The sequence below is a fragment of the Eptesicus fuscus genome, chromosome 4 (genome assembly GCF_027574615.1).
Source record: "Eptesicus fuscus isolate TK198812 chromosome 4, DD_ASM_mEF_20220401, whole genome shotgun sequence".
Lineage (NCBI taxonomy): Eukaryota > Metazoa > Chordata > Mammalia > Chiroptera > Vespertilionidae > Eptesicus > Eptesicus fuscus.
Window position 1 is genome coordinate 84,127,596 of NC_072476.1, and position 6,861 is coordinate 84,134,456.

A 6,861-nucleotide genomic window follows, 5' to 3' on the forward strand; every position below is an offset into this window, starting at 1 on the left:
GGCTGCACAGCAGGATCGGGAGGCCTTTAACAAACAGGGGCACGGCTCTGTCAGGGGGACCCAGGCACTGGGTCGGCCAGGTGCCAGGTCAATTCTAACGGGCGGGGCTGAGAGGCCCTCACTCCTGGGGATCTGGCTGGCCTCACGACAGGCAGTCCCCACCCAGGACTCTGCTGGCCCGGGAGCTGCACGTCCCCTGGAAGCAACGGAGCCCGCTCCCCGGGGAAACGCTGGGAGCCCGGCGGCTGGCGTGGGCTTTGCCCTGAGTGTCATGTTGGTCCCCACCCTCAGCAGGAAGGAGGGACAATCACCGTGGGCATCTCCGTGAGGCTGTTCTGGCCGCAGCGGAGCGGCCCCTTCGCTCCAGCCCTATGGTCACATTTCAGTCTCTGTCCTCCTTTATGTGCAAATTCTTCTAGGGAGGCGCTTATCGGTGGTTCCCAGAAACTGGTAATGAAGTCGTGTCTCCCCCCCACCCTCTCTCCTCGCCGCCTGTGGTGAAAACAAGAGAAACGGAGCCCAGGATGGTCTTCCCGGAAGGCTCACGGGAGTTCAGGGAGAGGCTGCCTCCACTCGGAGGAGGTTCTCCCCACTCTCGCCAGGAGGGGCCACGACCTGCCTGTGCACCTCACGCAGAGGGCTCCCCGAGGGACTGTCTTCCCAAACCAAGGAGGACCCAGCCCCCTGGGACCTGGCAGGGGAGCGGAGCACAGCGGAGAGGCCCTGCCTGGCTGGGACTGGGTTAGAAGAGCCCAATCCCCCCTCTCCTGGGACCTGTGCTGAGAGGCTTGGGCATCCCCCGCAGGAGACGTGAGCAGTGTCCGTGCCCTCTCAGGCCCCTCTCGGAGCCTGAGCCCACGCCCTCACACAGGTGTGGGCCATGAGAGAAGAAGGGCCCTCTCAGGGGCCAGATAAGCTCAGGCGAGGCAGCCTTGGCTTCTTTCGTCCTGCTTGCTGATGGTTATCTTGTTTCATCCTCAGCCCATCTTTTGGTTGAAGATTGCCATAATTACACCCATTACAAGGATGAAAAGGGAGAGGGACCCACCCAGCGTCACACAACTAAGCAGGGTCCCAGCACCAGGTCTTCACAGGGGCCCCAAGGGGCTGAGAAACATGAATGTGTGGGACCCCCACGGACCCATGACTCAGAGTCCTGGAAATCCAGCCGGGGCCTCGCTGGCAGCCACGGCAGGGAAGACCTCAGTGAAGTGAGCGCAGCCTCCTACCCGCACTGAGTAACCCAGACCCCCGCTCCCACCACCACCAGGCTGGGCTGCGGGAGCAGGCGCCCATTGGCCTCAGGCCTGGCGGGCATTTCCCACGTCATGTCATATTGACACAGTATTTACAGTGAAGCCTGGGAAGACGGGAATCCTTGCCTGAGGTCCCTGCTCCCCCACAAGGTGCATTTTAGGAGACAAGAGACCCTCTGTGGCTCCCAGGAACCTGGAGCCCCAAGAACCTTCAGGATCAGGGCTGACCACACCTCTGGACCCCCTGGGCCACCCAGCAGTACTCCCCCACCCCATGCTTGGGGTCGCTAGACAATTGGAGTGGTGACAAAGAGGGGCACGGCTCTGTCAGGGGGACCCAGGCACTGACAGAGCTGAGTCACTGCCCCGTGTCCCTCCCCTGGCCAGGCCTGCCTCCCCCACGGTCATCAGAGACCCAGCTCAGCTACCCTCGCCTCTCTCAGCAGAGGCTTTCCAACTCTCAGCTGGCCATCCCCACCTCACACCCCTGGGGCAGGGACCTCGTTCTTCCCCCGACCCCCCGTGACCAGGGAAAGGTGCCAGCTTCCTTAGGGGCTTGGAGAGAGAGCTGCTCCCCACCCCGAAGAGGCAATAGTGGGTCCCACCTGGCAGAGAGTTCACCCAGGCTAGCACACGTGGCACAGACAGTACAGCTGTGGGCACAGGCGTGGGCGTCAGGCGATTCACGTCTCAGGCAAGTCCTTCAGGCCAGGGGTGACTGGGCTGTCCGGTCCCCAGGAAGCATGTCCTCCTCTTAGAGACAAGGTGCCCCACCCTGCCCACCCCCACCCCCACCTCCTGGGTCTTGGGAGCACTGATGTGATAATGAGAAGGCTCTGAAAACCCACAAGGATGCCGATTAGTGACGGAAGGTGTGGCTGTAGCACAGCCCTTCTCTTTGAAAGTGCTGAGAACTGATTTTATCGGCAGGCGAAACTGTCCTGGAGGCTCCATGATGCAGACGGGAGAATGCAGGACACAGGCGAGGCCCCCTCACACACCCACGCTCTGCCTTCCCAAGGGCTGCCCAGCGACCCAGGAGAATGCAGGGCAGTCAGGGGCTCTGGGCCAGACGCGAGCTGTAGCTGCTCTGGGCCAGAGCTGGTCTCAGCTCCTGGTGCATCCTGTGTTCCCGTTATCCCTCTCTGGGCTGCGGTGGATGAAAGGCTGCAAATATCTCTTCCCACACAGGCTTTCCCTGGGGTGAGGACACTCAGGGGCCCAAGGTCAGGGGAGGGCAGAGCAGGGTGTCCAGAGTCCCTGCAAGCCCACCCACAGGCACAGGGTAGGTGGCTGACCACCACTCAGACATGACGTCACGGAACCGGGAGGATACCAAGGAAAGACATAGTTCTAAGATACAGTATTTTGTTTTGTTTTTTTTCTTTTTGGTAATCCTCATCTGAGGATATTTTTCCATTGATCTTTAAAGACAGTGGAAGGAAAGGGTAGAGACAGGGAGAGAAGCATCAATGTGAGAGAGACACATCCATGGGTTGTCTCCCGCATGCACCCCGACCAGGGTGAGGGATCAAGCTTGCAACTGAGGTACGTGCCCTTGACCAGAATCCAGCCAGGAACCCCTCAGTCTGCAGACTGACACTCTATCTCCTGAGTGGCTAGGGTCAGTTTTTTGTTGTATTTTTATGGAGAAAGGGACCTCTGAAGGCCAAAGTGCCTGGGACTCACGGGTCCCCCAAGGTCCTGCAGGCCCCTGTTCGGGGCCAGGGAGCAGGACAGCTCGACGACGTGCTCCAAGGGGAGGCCTTGCTCAGTGGACAAGTGCACTTGTCATTTTCTAAGCTGGCATTCCAGCCCCTCCTTCCTGAGCTCAAGCAGTGAGTGCACCCCAACATCTCAGAGTTGGGTCCACAGTGAGGTCCCCACCCTCAAGCTCCTCTCTCCTCCCCAGCCCACATGGAGCTGGAGATGTGGGGAAGCCTGTTGCTGGTGCCCGGGAGGTTGGCAGGGCACTCGGGACACCCTGTGACCCTGGGTGGATGATGGTCACAGACCCACGCGGGCTGAGCAGAGGGACGCGTGCATCACCAGGGCGTGTGCATCGTCGCCGAGCTGAACTCCTTATGCTGCTGGGAGGCACACAGTGACAAGAGGCTGAGCGGCCAGGCCTGGAGGCCTGAGCTGAGGGAGGTCTGGAGGCCCCTCGTGCTCCTTGAGGCACCAAGGAGCCCACTGCGAGCTCCTCTCAGACAGAGTCCAGGGAGCTGAGCAGAGCAGGGACTGGTGTCTCACCGGGCAGGTGGACGGAGCTGTGTGCCCAGTGGCCAGGGACGCAGCCACAGCTATGCCCAGTGGAGAGGCCGGGACACCAGGTGAGCCCTCCTGGGATCCCTGAATTCTGAGTACCGTGCGGTAGCCTCCGATAAAGGCCCTCTCCGAATCTGTGAATCTGAGCTTTCCACGCATTGGGGCATGGGGACATGCTTTCCACAGACGTGTCTGGGTGGGGTGCCCAGAAGAGGAACGAAGCCTGTGTTCTTTCCTGACAGTCAGCACGAGGCTTGGGAGGGGCCTGGGTACCGGCTGGATGGAGCAGCATTGATCATGGAAACAAGGAACAGACCCCCTCAGAGGCCTGGATGTCTTTCCAAGGAGCAGGTGGGGGTCGCTGGCTGAGGTGTTGACACCACGAGACAGAGAGTGACCAGGACGCAGGAGCAATAAGCAAAGCCTAGGGGCTGGCCCAGCCCTGTTAGCTGCCCTCACGCCTTATCAGGAAGTGTCTGCCTCCATGCAGCACCTCCTATCATCATCTCCTCAGGTGCACACTGACCAGGAGGGCTACCTCGGCCCCATCTTCCTGCCCTGCCCCCAGGCCCTTCCACAGGACCCTCCTAGCAAAAGCTTCTTCTCCAGATTCTGAGTGTGGATGGGGCTGCCTGAAGCTGCCCTGGTCCTGCCTACACCTGAGGACGAAGTCCATAGTCATCTGGCTGAGAGACTTCCCAAGTGCCCTGGTGGTGGGTCCCCTGCCCATTCGCCCCACGTTAGTCTCACCTCCACCCATCTGTGCCTCTATTACTTTTGAGGCTTAGGGAATAGAGTTTCTTTCTTTTAAAAAAAAAAATATTTTTTTTATTGATTTCAGAGAGGAAGGGAGAGGGAGAGGAAGATGGAAACATCAATGATGAGAGAGAATCATTGATCAGCTGCCTCCTGCATGTCCCCTACTGGGGATCGAGCCCGCAACCCTAGCATGTGCCCTTGACCGGAATCGAACCCGGGACCCTTCAGTCTGCAGGCTGATGCTCTATCCACTGAGCCAAACCAGCCAGGGTAGGAATAATTTCTTGCAGTCAAGAACTTTCCAGCACCATGGGAGTCCCCGGAACGACTGGCTATGCCCTGCCTCCTGGCTGCAGCCATGTGGGCAGAAAATAAAAAATTACGACTCAAAGAATTCAAAGGTATGCCACCTGAAGCAGGAATAGCAAAAGGTAAAATAGATAAACTGAACTTCAAAATTGAAAACTTCTGTGCTTCAGAGGACACCATCAAGAAAGTGAAAAGACAACCCATGGAATGGGAGGAAATATTTGCAAATCATCTATATGACGAGGAACTTGTACCCATAACATATAAAGAACTTCACATCCCGACAAAGGTTTGAATAGACATTTCTCTAAGGGAGATATGCAAATGGCCAATAAACACATGAAATCATTAGCCTGACATCATTAGCCATTAGAGAAATGCAAATCAAACCAGTGAGACAGCACCTCCCACCCACCAGGATGGCCAAAATAATAAAGTCAGATAAAAAAAAAAAAAAAAGGTCAGATTGTAACAGGTGTCTGGGAGGATGTGGAGAAACAGAGCCTCGCCACATGGCGGGTGAGACTGTGAAGTGAAGCCACTGCTCTGGAAAACACTTGGGCCCACGGAGAGGTGGTTCCTCACATAATTACACAGGGAGCTGATAAGTGACCCAGCAAGTCCCGCTCAAGTCCCATCCGAAAGAAATGGAATTGTGTCCACACAAGCCTTGTGCAGCCCTGTGCATAGGAGCCAAAAAGTAGAAGTAACCCAAATGTCCATCGGTAGATGGATGGGTAAACAAAGCATGGTCGGCCTATATACCAGATTTTACGCAGCCGTGAAAAGGAATGGCATTCTGACACACACCACCTCATGGATGAACCTTGAAAATACTATTCTCAGAGAAAGAAGCCAGAGACAAAAGGGCAGAAATCACACGATTCCATTCACATGAAATGTCCAGAACATGGAAATCCAAGGAGACAGGAAGCAGACTGTGGCTCCCTGAGGCAGGGGTTGATGGAAGATTGGGGTTTGTTCTAAAATTGACGTGATGGTTGCATAAATCTGCAAAGATACTAAGAAAACATTGAATTGTACACTTTAAGTGAGTGAATTAGAGGGTATATGAATTACATAGCTATGAAACTGTTTAGGAATAAATTTAAAATCTTTTCCAGGTAATACAGGTCAACGTGGAACACGTGAGCACTTTCTGCTGCCTGGCTCGGTGTGACAAGATAGATGTGACCACAGACACTGGCCACAGACACTGGGGGGCATGAGGGAGTGGGAATTGGTTCCAGGGGCACTCATGCACCATCCTGACCCTCTCCAGCCTTTACACCATCTGCATTTAACAAAGACCAGAGCCTCAGGAATGAGACTCAATAGTCCCTGCCAACACACCTGGCCTAGCGTTCCAGCCAACCTCTCCATGGCAGTGGGGGGGTGGGGGGGGGGGGTGGACTTCCCAGCATCTGTGAGCATCACTGCAGGGCTCGCCATACAGGACCGCATCTGCACACAGATTGCACACCCACCCTCTAGTTGGTACAGGGTGATGGATACAGACACAAGCATTTGAAAGGGCTTCAATCTCTAAGCTGTTACTTTGCATAAACTACAATAGTATTATTATTATTATTGTCACAAACACACTAACAGGAGACATGAAACCACTGGAGATGACAAACCATTATGTTCTAAATTAAGGGTTAAAGGCCATATGAGTTTATGGGAGACAGAGAGAGGGTCTGGAAGAGTCTGGGAGGACAGCCCAGAGAGAGGTGGGGCCTGGTGGGAATAGCTCGTGAGCAAGGGTGCCCACTGCATGGTTCACATGCCCTGTAGTCACACCCCTGTGTGCAGCTTGGTTGCAGGCTGATGGTCACTGCAGGGGTCTGCTGGAGTCAGGAGCAGGACTCTGGTTCTATCTCTGGTTCTGTCATTGACCAGCTGTATACCTGGGGGAATCATGTGGTGCTCTGGGCCACTGTAAAGTGGGCGATGGCAGTACTTGCCCTCAATGGCCTGAGAACTGGATAAGATGATACATACGAATCGTCCCCCCAGACTTGGCTGGACTCAACTCATCAATGCCTATTACCTCAGGGGCAAGAGGTAGTGAGGGTCCTGGTGATGGTGGGGGCTGGCTACATCAGTGAGCTGGAGAGGCCCAGCTCTATGAAGTGGACGGAGGTGGGCCAGGCCTGGGCAGGTGAGTAACCTGTCACAGCAGTCTACCTCCAGGGTTTGGACCTGGCACCAGGCCATGGTGGGGTCATCCATGGAAACTGGGGGCATGGGAGTGACCACAGGCTTA